This window comes from Arvicola amphibius, chromosome 1 (genome assembly GCF_903992535.2).
Source record: "Arvicola amphibius chromosome 1, mArvAmp1.2, whole genome shotgun sequence".
Classification (NCBI taxonomy): domain Eukaryota; kingdom Metazoa; phylum Chordata; class Mammalia; order Rodentia; family Cricetidae; genus Arvicola; species Arvicola amphibius.
In genome coordinates this window covers 69,178,947-69,196,286 of record NC_052047.1, presented here as the reverse complement: position 1 = coordinate 69,196,286, position 17,340 = coordinate 69,178,947, and the positions used below count along the sequence as shown (strand labels likewise).

Sequence of the window (17,340 nt, the reverse complement as noted above, 5' to 3'; positions counted from 1 at the left end):
GGAGGAGGAATATTTCCGGCCAGCAAGATGGTTCATCAGGTAAAGGTACTTGTCACCAAGTTTGACAACTTAGTTTCATCCCTGGAATCCCATAGAGGGAGAAAACTGACTTATCAGGTGGTCCTCTGACATTATGCAGGCACCATATTATTAAAAAAAAAAGAAAAAGACCCGGAGCCAGGCAGTGGTGGCACACACCTTTAATTCCAGCACGTGGGAGGCAGAGATGCAGATCTCTGTGAGTTCAAGGCCAGCCTTGTCTACAGAGAGAGTTCCAGGACAGGTTCCAAAGCTACAGAGAAACCTTGTCTTGAAAAACCAAAAATAAGAAGGGAAGGAAGGAAGGAAGGAAGGAAGGAAGGAAGGAAGGAAGGAAGGAAGGAAGGAAGAAAGGAAGGAAGGAAGGAAGGAAGGAAAAAGAAGCCAGGCATGGTGGCACACACCTTTAATCCTAGCACAGAGGCAGATATTAAAATACTATTGAGTGGCTAGTGGACTAATGAAAACTTCAGAAAGTATGCTAAGATTCCATGTCAGCACAAATTCAGGAAATAAGGACCCTAGTCTGATGTCAACAAGAGCCTAACTGCCTTACACACCTCTTAGTAGTCTGGCAGGAGCTTTCAAAACTTCAGATGTACTTAGTCACTGGTCTAACAATAGAACTTCTAGGTCTTTCTAAATAAAAACAAAAGGTTACTCAATCAATAACCTTTGAAATAGCGAATACCGTGAATATTTTAACACATAGAGATCCATTTGCCTCTGCCTCCTGAGTGCTAGGATTAAAAGCATGTGCCACTATCCCCAGTTATACATACTTTTTAAAAAGTTTTATTTTATGTGTATGCCCGGTGACTTACAGGGGTCAGGGAAGGGTGTGGGATCTCCTGGAACTGGAGTTACAGATGGTTGTGACCACCATGTGGGACCTGAGTCCTCTGGAAGAGGAGTCAATGCTCTTAACCTTCAAGTCCTCTCTCCATCCCAACATGCTTTTATCATAACTATCCAAGGCAGTAAATGGAAATGCAAAATGCAAAATATACAAAGTATGCTTATATCGCTATTTTAAATGAATATTAATAAAAAGCAAATATCTTAAAAGTTTGCAAATGCATCCACTATCTTTTTTTCCCCCCCAAGACAGGGTTTCACTGTGTAACAGTTCTGGCTGTCCTGGAATTCGCTTTGTAGACCGGGCTAGTCTCAAACTCATTGAAATTTGCCTGCCTCTGCTTCCCAAGTGCTGGAATTAAAGGCGTGCATTGCCACCACGGCCCGGCCAACATCCACTAGCCTTAAAAGGATAGAAAAGTTATCAGTGGTTTCTTCCAAAAGGAAACTGGGTGATTAATAAATGGGGTGTGAGACTGACTCTCCATTTACCCTTTGATAGAAATGTATTGTTTATACACATTACCTGTTTAAGCATAAAGCAGCTTAGATTGATTGATACATTTATCCCAAATGCTAGTTCATCAATAAGCTCATTCTTTAGCCTCAGCTTTAACTCTCCTGCCCCAGAGAGCTTCCATCCTCTGTATCCAGAGGGACACAGGCCTCCCAGCACTGAACTCACTCCTATCTCCAACCTCTTCCACAGCCTTCTTCATGCCTCTAATTTGGGATCTGTTCTCTTTAACGCTGTCAAACCAGTGACTGGCACTGTGCCTGGCACATTCCAGGAGCTTACCAAATGTTGGCTCACTCAGTGAATGAAAAGACAGGTTCCCAAGGAAGTTACAAAACCAAGGACTCACAACAAATCATACTCTGTGACAAGTACCAGACGGACCAGGAACAGAAGGCTTTGCAGTTAACTTTCAACAAACACAGCAAGGCTGAGCCAATTCCAAGACAGTTGCCAGAAGTCTGGCTTTGCTATACAAACAGCTGTGTGGCCTTGGGAGTAAAGTAAATCTCCCAACTCTGGCCTTATATTTTCCAGTTGTCAAAGAACTTCAGACCCTCTTCCCCAACACATACCACAGGTGAAAGCGGAACAGAGACGGCAGAAGGAGGGCTGGGGCCAGATCCCGACTCACCAACTGTGTCTCAGGTTTTTCCCCTCATCAGGGACCCCTGGAAGCCCATAGTTCAGTGCAGTTTGAAAACCAGTCAGGTCAAGTGGTAATAGCACATACCTTTTAATCCTAGCCCTTGGGAGGCAGAGGCAGGTGGATCTTTGAGAGTACGAGGCCAGCCTGGACCACAGAGTGAGTTCCAGGACAGCCAGGACTGTTACATAGAGAAACCCTGTCTCAGAACATACCAAAACAAAACAAAACTAATAAAAAACAAACAAAAGCAAAACAAAACAGAAAAACAGAACAGACTTCTCCCACATTTCAAATGTTCTGATTTGCCACTAGGGGATTTTTCTTTTTTTGGTGTCAAATAAAGAAGTCGAACGTGATCACTGTAAATGCATAATATAAGGGATCAAGGAGAGAAAAATTCAGTAGCCAGCCAGAGCCAGTACACCTTATTAGTTTTCCGTTTATTTAGGCTTTTTTTTTAACCTTTCTTTCTTTGTCTGTGTGGGGTGGAGGGTGTACATGCCCCAGCTTCAGTGTGGCAGTGAGGACAACACGTAGGAGCTGGTTCTCCCATCACCATGTGGATTCCAAGAATCGAATTCAGTTCATCAGGCATGGTGGCCAATGTATTTATCCACTGAACCATCTCACAGGCTGTTTGGATTTTTGAGACAGGATGTCCTGATTGTTTTGTTTTTTGTCAATTTGATACAAACCTAGACATATTTAGGAAGAAGTGATCTTAAGAAAACGCCTTTCCCTACTTCTCCTAGATTGCCTGTAGGCAAGTCTGTACGGCATCTTCTTGATTCTTGATTAAGGATTGGTGTGGGAGGGCCCAGCTCACTATGGATGGTACCACCCCTGGGCAGATGGTCCTGGGGGTATATAAGAAAGCAGGCTGAGCAAGCCAGTAAGCAACATTGCTCTGTGGCTTCTGCTTCAGTTCCTGTCCTTACTTCCTTCACACTGGATTACGGTGTGGAGCTGTAAACCGAAATAAAACCTTTCCTTTCCACGTTGCTTTTGGTCATGGTATTTTATCACAGCAATGGAAAAGTAGCTAAAACATTACATAGGCCAGGCTAGCCTCAAACTGATGATCCTCTTGCCTCAGTTGAGTGTTAGGATTACAGGTATGTAACACATGCTCAGTTTATTAAGTCCTCAGTAGGAAGGAAAACCATAACACTCTGAGGAGGAAAGTGTTTTCATCCTCCACAGGGCCAAACATTGCAGGGGTGGGACTTTCTTCCTTCCAGGGCAGTGTCTTGTTAGAGCCATCCAATCTCTGCATTGAAAAGCTCTGCTGTGTTAGCACGTGTGTGGCGCAGTGAGGGCACTTGGTGAGTTAATGAGCGAGATGGTCAGCAAAACAAACAGGAAAGAGAGGAGAACTATTTAAGGAGGTCTGACTTAGGTGCAAGCACCCATCTCTGAAGGCACAGGTATTTGAGCAGGGAAATGGTCCTCTGGGACTTCAGCCATCAAACCCTTCCATGATGACAGCTGCTCAGAAACCTACTACAGGGACTCGGACCTCAAAGACAGTCACGAATGAGTTAGTAAGAGGTGCATATTTTTAATTCCAGCCCTTGGAGGCTGAGCAACAAGTATCATGAATTCCAAGTCAGCTTGGGTTTCTTAGTGAGACCCAGTCTCAGAAACAAAAAGAAAAGAAAGGGGAAGACTAAGAATGAGAGAGAATGAAAAAGGCTTTCTTTAGCCAGGAAGAAAGTTCAATTTTGGTAAAGTGCTTATCAAACAAGCATGAGGACCCCAGTTCTCCAAAACTCACGTAAAGAACTGGTAGTAGGCACTTGTGACAGATTCCTGGTGCAACCTCACTAGCCAGTCAAACTAGACTAATTAGTGAGTTCCAGGCCAAAGAGAGATCATCTCAAAAATCAAGATGGACAGCAGCTGAGGAACAACACCTCGTGTTTGTTATGATCTGCTGGCTGAGGGAGGCAGCTATCCCATCTCTTCCAGCCTGCACTCTTTCTTTTCTCCCTAGCTTCTAGCTTCTCCCCTATCCACCCCTTCCCTCCCTCCCTCTACTCCCTCCTTCCCCACTTCTCTTCGGAAGAGGTGGCTAAAGCTTCATCTCCTCCTCCCTCCCTTCCCTTTTATTAAGTAAACTATATCCAAACTCACTCTGCTTAGCATGCGTGCGTAAAGGTCTCTGTCTCTCACCCATGTGGCTCCTCGTGGGACTGGCAGCCCCGCCAACCTGCCGAGGTCTCTCACCCGCAGCCTCCCACCTGCCTGGAACACACAGAGGCCTCGGGTGGCGGAACCCAGCTGCCACCCTCGGCGAACTGTGCCATTTTATCCAGACCATTACAAAGCTGACCTCTGGCCTTCACGAGCACAGGCATGTATCCACACACTCATGGAAACACACAATGGAGGGGCTAGATTGTAGCTGCCATTTTTCCTTCACCTTAAACAGAAAAACCACACTTTGGTCATTACATGTGTTCTGCTCTTTCAGCTGTCTCAGGGACAGAGATACTGGTTTATCTCACAGATGTCCCCTCTGTGCTATGCCCTGCCTGATTGTGACCCTCTCTCCATGGGGCTGAGTTGGATTCCAGGTACTTCTCCCCGTCTGAGCAACTTTCATCTTATTTACCTTTTCTGGTGATGTAGGTAATAGCACCTAGCGTCAAACCCACAAAGCACTCTACCAAGAAGTTGTAGACATCCTCTGCCCGGTCTTTTAAAAAGGAAAAGGTAAGTGCAAACGTTCACTTTAAAGGTAAGGAAACTGGCAGGGCCAACTCAAAGATGCAAAGGTGAGTCATCCATAGAGCAAGCAGACTTTAGACTTTCTCTCTGAGACAATGCGGTCACCAGACTCAGACACACAGGCTCATTCAAAGTGAGCTCAGCAACTATGAGAAAATATTTCATGTTCCTCAAGCTTGGCATGAAACGCATAACAAAGATGGTGATTAAAGAAGTATGACCAACAGACATACACTGAAGGCCAGACACCACATAGAGTTTTAAACTTAGTCCTAAGGGGGCTGGCAAGTTGGCTCAGCAGGAAAAGGTGCTTGCCACCAAGCATGACAAACTGAGTTGAACCCCAGGACCTATGTGGTGGAGAAAGGGAATTCTCCTCTGATTTCCACATACTTGTCATGGCACACACAATAAATAAATGTAATAAAAGTAATAACTTAAAAAATTCTGTCTTTATAGTATCTGTGATGATTTTAATAATATGACAGGCTCACAGTCAGGGAAAACAAGCCAGGAGAGTGTAAGGCATTTGTCTGCAGTCATACAGCTGGAAAGCGATGGTGCCAACACCCAACACTGTCCTAAGAGCATCCCACTCTAACCAAGGAGGCAAATACTCTTCTCTGAATGAAGTCCTGGTAGAAATGCATGCATGCATACAGGTCAAGCTAAAGGGTACAGGATACAGGTTGCCACATATCCCTGCAGAGCTATTCAGATGTTGAATAGCAGGTTACTTTGCGGCCCATCTATCTACCTGAAACAGCAGGAACAGCAGGTTTGGTAACATGCCTAGTAAAAGCCTGTCTGGATAAGCTTGCCAAGCTGTGGGTCTCTTGGGATTTGGATGAGAACTGATTAATCAAAGCAATCTCTTGAAGCTCATTGTAATTAAAAGTTTCAAAATGAAAAGGACCCAAAGGTAGAAGAGTACCACATGCAAGCAAAAAACCCTTCATCAGCGAGCAGTGAGCGTCAAGAACCTCATTTCAAAGCCACATGTCAGGTTCCCGCTAATCTGCACACAATAATGTAGCTCTTGAAAGAGCTACTGTCAAGAATGATCCACATTCCTCTGTATTAAAATAATACAATGGCCGGGCGGTGGTGGCACACGCCTTTAATCCCAGCACTCGGGAGGCAGAGGCAGGAGGATCTCTGAGTTTGAGGCCAGCCTGGTCTACAAGAGCTAGTTCCAGGACAGGCTCTAGAAACTACAGGGAAACCCTGTCTTGAAAAACCAAAAAAATAAAAAAATAAAAAATAAATAAATAAAAAATAAAATAATACAATGACAGGCAGTCATGTGCACGTCTTTAATAGAGGCAGGCAATTCTTTGAGTTTGGGGCTAGCCTGATCTACAGAGTGAGTTCCAGGACAGCTAATGTTACACAAAGAAACCCTGTCTTAAAAAAACCAACCCCCAACCAAAATAAATAAATGAATGAATGAATGGATAGATAGATAGATAGATAGATAGATAGCAAGCTGGTCACAGTGGTGCATACCTTTTATCCTAGCACTTGGGAGGCAGAGGCAGGTGGCAGGTGGTCTGAGTTCGAGGCCAGCCTGGTCTATAGCGTGAGTTCCAGGACAGCCAGACCTAGAGTAAGACCTTGTCTTAGAAAACAAAACAAAACTAACACTAATAATAATTTTAAAACACCAAAATAAATAAATTAGTAAGGACATCTTTGGGACAATACTCATGTTAATTAAATAAGAAGGAACCAGTGACCACAGAACAAGGCTTATTACAATTTCTGCTCTCTTACAAACCAAAGGGAACACTGCTAGCAGAAGATACAGAGGCCTTGGCAGATGTCAAGTGGCATCTGCCACCGCCCAGCCTTGCCTCCTCGGACATTTTCTTCTTTTGATTTCAATAACTGAGAAGCAGAGGTAGGCAAATCTCTACGAGACTGAGGCCAGCCTGGTCTACAGAGTGAGTTCCAGGACATCCAGGGCTATACAGAGAAACTCTTCCTCGAAAAAACAAAGAAGAATTTTTTATTTAATTTTATGTGTGTGAGTGTTTTGTCTGCATGTATGTGTGTGTACCAAATGCATTACTAGTACCCTGTAAATCAGATGGATCCCTTGAAACTGGAGTTATGGACAACAATGGTGAGCCTTCAGGTGGGTGCCGGGATTTGAATCCAGGTTCGCTTCAAGAACAAATATTCTTCCTCTTCTTATTTTTTTTTCAATCTTTTTGGTTTTCTGAGACAGGGTTTCTCTGTGTATCCCTTGCTGTCCTGAAGAAACTTGCTATGTAGACCAGGCTGGCATTGAACTCAGAGATCTGCCTGCCTCTGCCTCCGGAGAGCTGGGAGTAAAGGCGTGAGCATCACCATCCCAAGAACAAGTATTCTTAACCACTGAGTCACCTCTCCAGGACAGGCTTCTTTTCTAATCTGTAAGTATAACAGGCATGTTTCTATAATGTCCAGGGCCTTTGGACACTCTGTCTACTTTGTTAGGAAGGTTTTTAATCCTGATAGCTTTCTGTCTTAGATCTTACTTTTTCTTTTTTTCGAGACAGGGTTTCCCTGTAGTTTCTAGAGCCTGTCCTGGAACTAGCTCTTGTAGACCAGGCTGGCCTCGAACTCAGAGATCCGCCTGCCTCTGCCTCCTGAGTGCTGGGATTAAAGGCATGCGTTACCACCGCCCGGCCTAGACCTTTTTCTCATCTTGGCTCAAATGTTACCTCCTCCTCCTTTTTTCTATGCATTCTTGGCTGTTCTGGAGTTTGTTACATAGACCAGGCTGGCCTCAAACTCAGAGGCTTCAGCTGTTACTTTTGTTGTTGTTGTTTTTCGAGGCAGGGTTTCTCTGTGTAACAGCCCTGGCTGTCCTAGAACTCACTCTGTAGACCAGGCTGGCCTTGAACTCACAGAGATCTGCCTGCCTCTGCCTCTGCCTCCCTAGTGCTGGGATTAAAGTTTTGTGCCACTATTGCCCAGATGGTTCTCTTCTTATATCATGTACAGTGCCAGCAGAATCAAATTCAGATTTCAGGCATGGTGGCAAGTACCTTTTATCAACTGGCCTATCTCGTAAGCCCCATGTTAGTTCTTTTATTATTAGTTTTTTGTTTTGTTTTGTTTTGTTTTAATCAGGGCCTTAAAATTTAGCCTTGGCTGGCCTGAACTTGCTATGTAGAGTAGGCTGGCCTTTAACTCATAGAGATCTGCCTGCCTCTGCCTCTCAAGTTCTGGGAAGCATCACCAGACCTATCTTTCCGTGCTTAGACAGGTCTTATTATTTAGCTCAGGCTGGCCTGGGACTCACTATGTAGCCTAGGGTAGCTTTAAATTCATGATCTTCCCACCTCAGCCTCCCAAGTGCTGGGATTATAGGTCTGCACTATTATGGCTGACTGACCCCTTTATCTAAAATGGTACACCTTTTCAATCAATCCCAAAACTTTAACTCTTTCCCATTGTTTTCTCTCCAGGTATTACATATTGCAAACAGTACTTATAATGTCTATTTTTCTTCCTCCATAATGTAGATTTCGTGAGAGCTAGAACTTGATTTGTTCACTATGTATTCCCACCTCTTATCCAGCAAACAGTGCTCAATATGATGAATGATAACTAATGCCCAACTCGTGGGGAAATTTCAGGTTTTGTAAACCAGTCTCAAACTACTGTTGACTATCTTGAAATGGAAAATGCCAGACCTCCAAGCTCATTTCACAGCCAATAAATGGAAGGTGAAGCATACATACGATTAGCAAGAAGAACTAGCACAGGGTAGATGACCAGGTGGCAGCATCTCTAATGGGAGAAAGGGGCTGAGAGGAGAGCTCAGTGGCAAAGACCCAAGGCTCCATCCATCCTCAGGCCCAGAAAAAAACTAATCATAAATATGTAATTGTGGTAGTTTAAAGGAAGTGTGGCCTTGTTAGAGGAGGTGTGTCACTGGGGATGGGCTTTGAGGTTTCAAAACCCTACACCGTTCCCAGTTAAGTGTGTTTGTTCTTTCTCCCTCCCTCCACCCCATGCCATGCTTGTGGGTCAGATGTAAGATCTCAGCTATGTTCCAGCCCCATGTCTGCCTGTGGCTATGCTCCCTACCATGACATTCAAGGATGGAACCCTAAGTCCTCAGATTAAATGAGGAGACATGACCAGGCCCCTTCCTTCATTGAGGCAGGTCATAATAACCTGCTCCTACAGGCTCAGTGAGCAGATTATAGGAGGTGGGTAACTGGGCTACAATGAGAGCACCACCAGGCCCACAAGGTCTTGCAAGGACCTCAGAATGTCAGGCTCTCAGTGTTTTACTAAGTGTTTCTTTTTCATTGTCTGTACTTGCTGATCCTACCAGGATTATCCTCTCCTGCCCTAGCTGCTCCAATTTATCCTTCAAATATCAGCTTAGGTGACATCACTTCAAAGACACATTCCCTACATCTACCATCTCCGGAAGGTACTACTTCTGCTACTCTCCAGTATTTTTACACATTTACATACATTCACCAAGCACCTACCATGCACTGGAAGTAATGTGCAATGAAAGAAAGAACTGTTTCCGAACAAGCAAGACTGTAAAAACAAAACAACAACAAACAGAGTAGAAGACAGTTCCTTGAAGCAAATCATCATCGTCATTGTCATCATCATCATCATCATCATCATCCCGGCACTCAGGAGGTGGAGGCAGGCAGATCTCTGTGAATTTGAAGCCAGCCTGTTCTACAGTGTGAGTTCCAGCACAGCAAAGCTACACAGAGAAACCCTGTCTCAAAATAACAAAACCAAAACAAACAAACCAAAAACAAGAAAGGAGTACAGCAGGGGGAGAAGAGGTTGAAAAAGTAAACTAGTGGCCACAGAAGGCCCTCCTTGAGGTGATGGTCGCATGGGAAACACCAGCCAGACCAACTGAACATCTGGGGCTAAGAATGGAGGAAAGCAACAGAGCAGGAGCTCAGCAAGCATGAGTCCTGGTTCCATGCTACCACGGCAGGGCAGACGTGGGAGTGGACCTGCTATGTCTGAGGGGGTGTGGCCGAAGGAGGACTGAGCACTAAGTGACAGAAGAACGGCTTGCAGTCACTGTAAGGGTGCTGGCTTTACTCTGGTAAAGTGGAATCCTGAGACAAGACTTCAATTTTAACAGGCTCTGGCTGCTATGTCTTCTGTTTTCCTACATCTTATTAGTTTTCCAATCATTCCATTTGTTTTCTACTTCTGCTGTGTCTCTTTCCCAAGAGAAAGCAATGGCATGGCAAAAACTAGGCTTGGCTTGTTTACACTAGTAGGCCTCAATAAACACTGAATGAATGAATGAATGAATGAATGAATGCATGCTAGAGTTAGGAAGTCTCTCTTGTCAGAATCTCAAGCACTTCAACTGTTCAAGATCAGCGAATGAAGATGATGCAAGCAGACTCAACAGCTGGCCACACAAAAACTGTCTTTCCAGCTCAAAAAGCAGTTAAGGTGTGGTTAAAAGTGTCTGCTGCCCACGTCTACGCCTGTGTATGACACAGCTGGTGAAGTTCTTAAATACCAAAGCACTGGGCAAAAGCTTCTGAGGAAGGGTCAGTAAGATGGCCCAGGTCCTACGGGACCTGTTGGTCTCTTCTGGTCTTCAGGGTACCAAGCTCAAACACAGTGCACATACATATATGTGGGCAGTCATACACATAAAATAACTTTTGTAAAAAATCTTTTAAGTAGTAGGAATATATATATATATATATATATATATATATATATATATATATATATGTCAGTGGTGATACACCTTTCTGGCGTGCATGAGGCCCTGAGCTTTAACTCTCAGTACAAAACAAAACAGCTAGTGAGACAGCCCAGTGGGCAGGGGCGTTTGTTGCCAGGCCTGACAATCTGAGTGTGATCCCTGGAACTCCCATGGGAGAAGGGAGCCAATTCCTGGGAATTGTCGTTTGCCATCCAGAGGTGCTCTGTGGCAAACACACACACACACACACACACACACACACACACGAGTACAAAATCAAAGATTCTTAAGTATGACTTCTATCATCTCCTACCCAGGGTACACTGAGAGAAACAGATTGGGACCTTGCATCCTAGCTGATGGACTCGGGAAGCTCTAGAGTCAACCAGGCATACTTCTGCCTTAACCAGAAGGGGTCTCCCATCTTTAGAGACCATCCTGTTAGAGGTCCAGTCCAAGGCTGAAGACACAAGGGAACTTCAAAATCTAGGACCACAGTCAAGCCTCTTGGCTCCACTAGCTAATAGGATCCATCCTGGAATTAGAGGTTTGTAAAACAGGTCAACACAGGCAGAATCCAACCCACCGGTTTGGCAGACATCAGTCAACACTACTGAAGGCTCACCACCTCCCTGCTCCCCAGAACCCTGGAGGCCCTCAGGCACTCTGGTGACTAGGAAGAGCTGCGGAGGCTGCGGAGTAGTTAAGTCCCTGTACCAGTCACACTTCTCCCGATCCCAGTGGGACGACAGGAGGATGGACATAACATCACCGGGAATCCTGACAATGCAAGGGAGTTGGTCTTTCCCCAAACCCTTATTACACATCGACTGTGTACACCATACACCTCACTAGATGCTGGAGACACACAGTTCACACAGATCTCGCAAAAACTAAGAGATCTTTACTAAAGGAAGTCAAGTAAACAGGCAATTGCACTCATTGTGATTACTGCCACACACACTAGAAAGATCTCAGTCAGGCCTCTGCAAGATGGAGGTAATGAACAAACGGCAAACATCAAGTAGTAGTCCAGCACAGGGGTCTGGGCAAGAGCAGCAGGAGTGGGGTACAGGCAGAGAAGAGCACAAAGCAAAGACAAAGCACAGGGTGCTGCTTATAGAAGCGGCAGTAGCTGAATACGCCTGGGAGGAAGAAGAGTAGGGGAAATGCAGCCAGTGAACCAGTTGAAGTCAGAGCCTAAAGGACCTGGATGCTATGCCAAGAAGTGCGGTCCAGCCTGAGGGAAAGGAGGACCTACTGGTGGATTTTCAAGCAGGATTTATTTATTTTTGGTTTTGTTTTTCAAGATAGCGCTTCTCTGTGTAGCCCTGGCTTGCTTGGAACTCACTCTATAGACTAAGACGGCTTTACATTCACAGATCCGCTTGCCTCTACCTCCCAAAGGCTGGGATTAAAGTCATGTGCCACCATGCCTGACCAGGTAGTATTTTTTTTTTAAGGTTCCCCAGCTGCTTGGGTTATATTCTCTCCTAGAGTATTTTTTCTTCTCTATGTAAAGTGATAAAGATCGGGGGGGACGGGGGGACGGTATCTCTTCTGGTTTGTGATAATCTCAGCAGTGTATCTTAGGAAAAAAGATCTATTGAGAAACAGAAATACCTTCAAGGAACAAGTACCCCCTAACCATCTGAAACACAACAAAGTAAAAACCTAGCACAAACCATGCCTGCTTCCTGTTAGCACTTCAGGCTTTGGTGCCTGACTTCAGGGAAGTGAGCAGTGCAGACACGCAAGTCTCGGGTATGACTGGCAAACGATGAGTACAAACCCAGCCTCAGCTGCACCCACAACTAAGCTGTCCTCACAAACTTTTAAGAAGTGAAATGAGAAGAATGGATGGGAGTGGTCCTTAATAATTAGTGATCTAACTGGAGAAGGAAGCAGTACCCTTGCGGGGCAGTCAGCCTTCCTCAGATACAGGCCCCAGCAGGTATCATGCTCTCCAAGACAGGCTTCTCTAACACCTACAGACACGGGAGGTGGGTCAATAGTGCTTCCTTATGATTATTTTGAGACAAGGTCTTTTTATGTAGCCATGGCTGGAACTTGCTGGCCTCATCCTGACTCAGCCTAATGTGTGGCTGGGATTACAGGCATGTACCACCACATTTCCCCAAAGCCTTATTTTTATTGGTGGTAGGAATGGAAACCAGGAGCTTGCAAATGCTGGACAAGTGCTCTGCCACTTAGATATACCTATATATTTTATGAGGATAGAAACCCAATTGAAGTGAATTATCCCGGCCACACTACTATGAAGCTGCTGACCTGGGGATGGAGCCAGGAGCCGACTGGCAGGCAGTTGGAATGCTCTTTCCATTGGACCTCTGAGCCTGTCGAGTTACCCAGCGTGAAGATTCCAGTCAACCCACATTCATTAGATGATCGCTACACAGACTCTGAAGGTCTGAGTCTCTAGCACTAGCAAAGGCCTCTTGACAGTTCCTAAGAAACAGAGGGACAGGTGGGCTAGAGAGAGTGCTGGAGTCCTCAGCTCTGTATCTGTTCCTACAACCTGTGACAAGTTGCTCTATCTCCAATTATCCTCTGGAAGGAAAGGGATAAGGTGGCACTATTAAGTTTCTGTGAGTTTGATAGAACAAACAAACAAAAAAACCAGACTGCAGAGCTTATAATAAATAGAAGAACTGGGTGTGGTGGCTTAGGTCTGTAGTCAATCCCAGAACTTGGGAGGCTGAGGCAGGATGATTGCTATGAATTCAAGACACAATGAAATCCTGGCCAGCTTGGAACTAGAGCCATTTTTTTTTTTTTAAAGGAGGCAACTAATGTAACATTTTTACTTACTACTTTTTTCAAAAGCACAAGAAAACCTCCACAGGTTCATTACAGCACAATGCACTCAAGAGGAAGTAGGAAGGAAGTCTTTTTGTGTTGCTGTCGGGGAAACTAAGGCATGAGTGGAGCAAGAAAATGTCTACAAAGGAAGAGAACATCACCGTCCAGCCACCAAATCACTGGGCCATCTCCCAGGCAGATTACTGTTCCCAGGCACCACGACACCCAAAGCCTCTTCCTTTGGGGTAGGCTCTTCTAGAACCTAGGGTCAAGGATCTCCTAAGTGGTCCTGTTGTTCCCCTCTCGTTACTCCAAGAGACCAACCACGAGGAAGGGAGTGTCTGGATATTAGTTTCACGAATAGCCCATTCGGTGTTTCACAGCTCCCAATAGTAAGGAAAACCTTCGGACTCTTGCCCTGAAAGGCAAAACACTGAAAGCAAGAGCCTGCGACAGAACAGACTCCTAACGAACGTGAAACAAATGCTTCTTCTGAAGATAAGACCACACAAGAGGCCAGAAGGCGGCCTCCTGACACCAATCCAAACAATATAATGGCGACTAGATATATCAAATCACTCCTAGACCCCAAACGGGCTCCTGGTTCCTTTGTCCCTGGAAACCTGCATAGGAAGCCTGGTTTTGCCTCTACTACTCGAATGACCTTCCATATATGTGATTTAACCTCCTGTGCCTCCGTGCCCTCGTGGATAAAACGACCGAAGCAATAGTAGCTCTCTTACAGGGGCTGCTGTGATCAGGACAGAGTGCTTAGCACAGAGCTTCGAAGTCAAAAAGGGCTGGACAGCCAGTGACAGACATCCTTGTTGTGTTAGCACTAGTACAAGTGTCCCCATTCCGTCAACTTGTCCCTGAGGACCCTAAGGACGAGGGGTGGGCGGCATAAGGCCATTTCTAGATTTTTTGCCCCATTTTGGGGGCGGAGGCCAAGAGATAAAGCCCTGAACGAGGAGGCCTCAGGTCGGCCACGGAGTGGGAACGGGGAAGCAGAGCGAAGGAGGGGCCTAAGTCCAGGAGTCTCTCCAGCCGGCCTCTCCAAAGGGGACTGCGGACCTCAGATGACGGGATGACTCCGGGCCACCAAGCCGGAGTGAAAGAATGAGCACGCAGCCCTTTCACCTTCGCCCACACGCGGCTCGAGCCCCTCCAGCGTAGCGTCCTCTCTGTGACCTCTGACCCCGCCGACCCCTCACCTCGGACCCCTTCAGTTCTTCTATCTCGCCGGGGTGCCTTTTTCCTCACCCGTAAGTCCAAACGGCTCCGGGCGCCACGGCTCAGCTTGCTTCAGCAGCAAAATGTCCGCAGCCTCCGCCTCCCTCTCCGCGGGTGCGTCGCAGCAGCCGGCCGCTCCGAGCCCCGCGGCTGTCACCTGCCGAGCGGAAGTGAGCTGCCAGTGCCGCGGAACTTCCGGTGGACGCACACCCCGGGGGCGGGGTCAAGGGTGCAACCCGGGAGGGAGGGGCTGGGGCCAGGGTAGGGCGGGGCCTGGAGCGGGAGGGGCGGGGCCTTGTGAGGAGGGCGGGGCCTGGCCGGGTCAGGCTGCTGTGGCAGTCTGTGCAGTCCTTGCCTAGACACCCTGGTCGGGCTCCCTCTTAAGAACTGTGGAATTGGAAAGGGTCTTAGAAGACTTAAAGTCCATCTTTTTCTGAGTTACAGATGGGAAGACTGAGGCCTGGTAAGTGGGAGACTCAAAACCGGAGCTGTAATAGGTTGAATTTAGACTTCTTTCTGCAGTCCTTGGAGAATATATTGTTCCAGGAGGACAGCATAAGTTACTCCTAAGACTTTTCACCCAAGGGAAACTTCAGAGTGAGCTAAGGTGTATATGTGTTCCAGGACCTCAATTGGCACAGCCATTTCTTTCCTGACTGTGGTTCCATTAATTTTCTCTTCTAGATAATTTATGTTCATCCCCTTTAAAACATTATAAGACTGATATTCTAACATTTTTTATTGAACCAATAATATTTGCAGTGCAGAGAAAAGGGAATATACAAGAAGAAGAAGAAGAAGAAGAAGAAGAAGAAGAAGAAGAAGAAGAAGAAGAAGAAGAACAACAACAACAACAACAACAACTACTATCTATGCAGGCTTCTGAGGCACTTTTTAATACTTGGTTATTAAACCTAGAAATGATGTGTCTTCTGACTTTTATTTCATTATTTGTGTGTTCGTTATTGTTGTTTTGAGACAGGAGCTCACTACGTAGCCCAGGCAGGCCCAGTGTTGAGGTTCCAGTAATGTATTTCCATACTTTGTTTATGTAGTACTATAAATCTGACTCAGGGTTTTGGGCATCCTAAACAAACACTCTAACAACTGAATTACTGTTGCCGTGACTGACGGGAACTCCCTGTGAAAACCAAGGAAAGATCTCCCTGCCTCTGTCTCCCAATGCTGGAATTAAAGGTGTGCACAACCACACTCAGTCATTTTTACATTCTTCAAAGCTCTGCAAAAACTGTGGCATTAGAGCCCATTGTAAACAACAACAACAACAAATTAAGGACAAAATAGAATCCCATGGGGCTGGAGAGATGGTTCATCAGTTAAAAACACTGGCTGCTCTTCTAGACAACCTGAGTTTGATTCCCAGCACCCATATGGCAGCTCACAGCCATCTTGTAACTCCAATCCTAGGGGATTTAATACCCTCTTCTGACCTCCACAGGCACATGCATGCACATGGTGCACATACATATGAACATAAAATAAAAATAAATGAATCTTGCTGGATGGTGGTGCTACATGCCTTCAATTCCAGCACTTGGGAAGAAGATGCAGGTGGATTTCTGTGAGTTCAAAGCCAGCTGATCTACATAGAAAGTTCCAGGCCGGCCAAAAGTTACATAGTGAGACCCTGTCTCAAAAACAAACAAAAGCAACAACAAAAAGAATAGCATATACCCTTCACCCAGCTTCCCTCAATGGTGACATTTTTATATATCTAGAATAACATTAACACCAGGAAATTGTCACTAGTAAAATATCTTTAGTAGAGTGCCTTGGTTTGAAAAACAGGATCTGAACGAGATTACAACTGACCTAGCTCACCCCAGAGAAGAATGCTTGAAGAGACAGCCTGTCTCCCAAGATCACATGTCTTGCTTGACACAGACAATTCCAGGAAAGAGAGATCACAGGCCTGCACACAGACCTGCACACAGACCTGCACACAGCCTGCACACAGACCTGCACACAGCCTGCACACAGACCTGCACACAGACCTGCACAACTGCATCAACTTCCTCAGTCCAAAACCCCTCCCCTCAGCAGCTTACCCTCTATTCCCTCTGGAGAGAATCTGCCCCTCGCTGTGTGCTGTGTGTGCCAATAAACACAGTCTCATCTGCTAAGGTCAGACTCCTGTCTCTTTCTGACTTCTGCCTCCAAAATCCAGCAAACTTTATCTCAGTGGTAGACTTTATTCCATTTTTAAATCCTTTTTAAAAAATACCTTTTTGGTGCAGCAACAGAAATTTTTTTCACAGTTCTGCTGGCTGGAAATAAAAAGTCAAGACCAGGTTGGTTTCTTCTTCTTTACACCTAGAATAACTGTATATGAACATACGCTGCCTGTTGATATGGTGATAGCAGGTGTCTGGAGGAAACTTCTCTAATGAGAAACGTTGGCAGTTGTCAATCACACAGAAAACAAAATTTCACTGGGTATGTGAAATGAAAAGAGAAGAATTATTCAACAACAATAAAATAAAACAATTTTAAAACGCCCTTAAAGCACCCTGCTGCAGGGAGTTCATGGCTAAGTGACTAAGTAATAGGAGAGGCAGAACCAAAAATATCCAGGCAATGTGGGTGTGGTGGGCACACCTGTAACTCAGCACTCGGGAGGCAGAGACAGGAGCATCACCAGCTCCGTGCAAGCCTGGGCCACATAAAGAGACTTTGTCTCAAAACCAAAATTTCCAAGGACTCAGAGGTCATGGACCTGGCTCCTAAGGAAGGCCTCTAGGGGCA

General features: G+C 45.6%; 1 protein-coding gene and 1 long non-coding RNA gene across 4 annotated transcripts in view; one reads left to right on the top strand and one right to left on the bottom strand.

Annotated features, from left to right (window-relative positions):
- The window catches only part of Ap1b1 (adaptor related protein complex 1 subunit beta 1), a 56,257-nt gene extending 41,514 nt beyond the window's left edge, over positions 1-14,743 (bottom strand). For 2 of the 3 annotated variants that reach the window (XM_038344317.2, XM_038344319.2), the window contains exon 1: positions 14,605-14,743. The gene's annotated coding sequence lies outside the window, so the exon portion shown is untranslated. Of the gene's footprint in view, positions 1-14,555 lie in introns of all 3 variants that reach the window. The other variant, XM_038344318.2, reaches the window with a different exon arrangement.
- A 164-nt stretch (positions 14,744-14,907) lies between these two features.
- Positions 14,908-15,510, top strand: LOC119807432. The gene is made up of 2 exons (XR_005284307.1): positions 14,908-15,037; positions 15,337-15,510. It is a non-coding gene; the product is annotated as an uncharacterized LOC119807432 (long non-coding RNA).
- Positions 15,511-17,340: the final 1,830 nt, after the last annotated feature.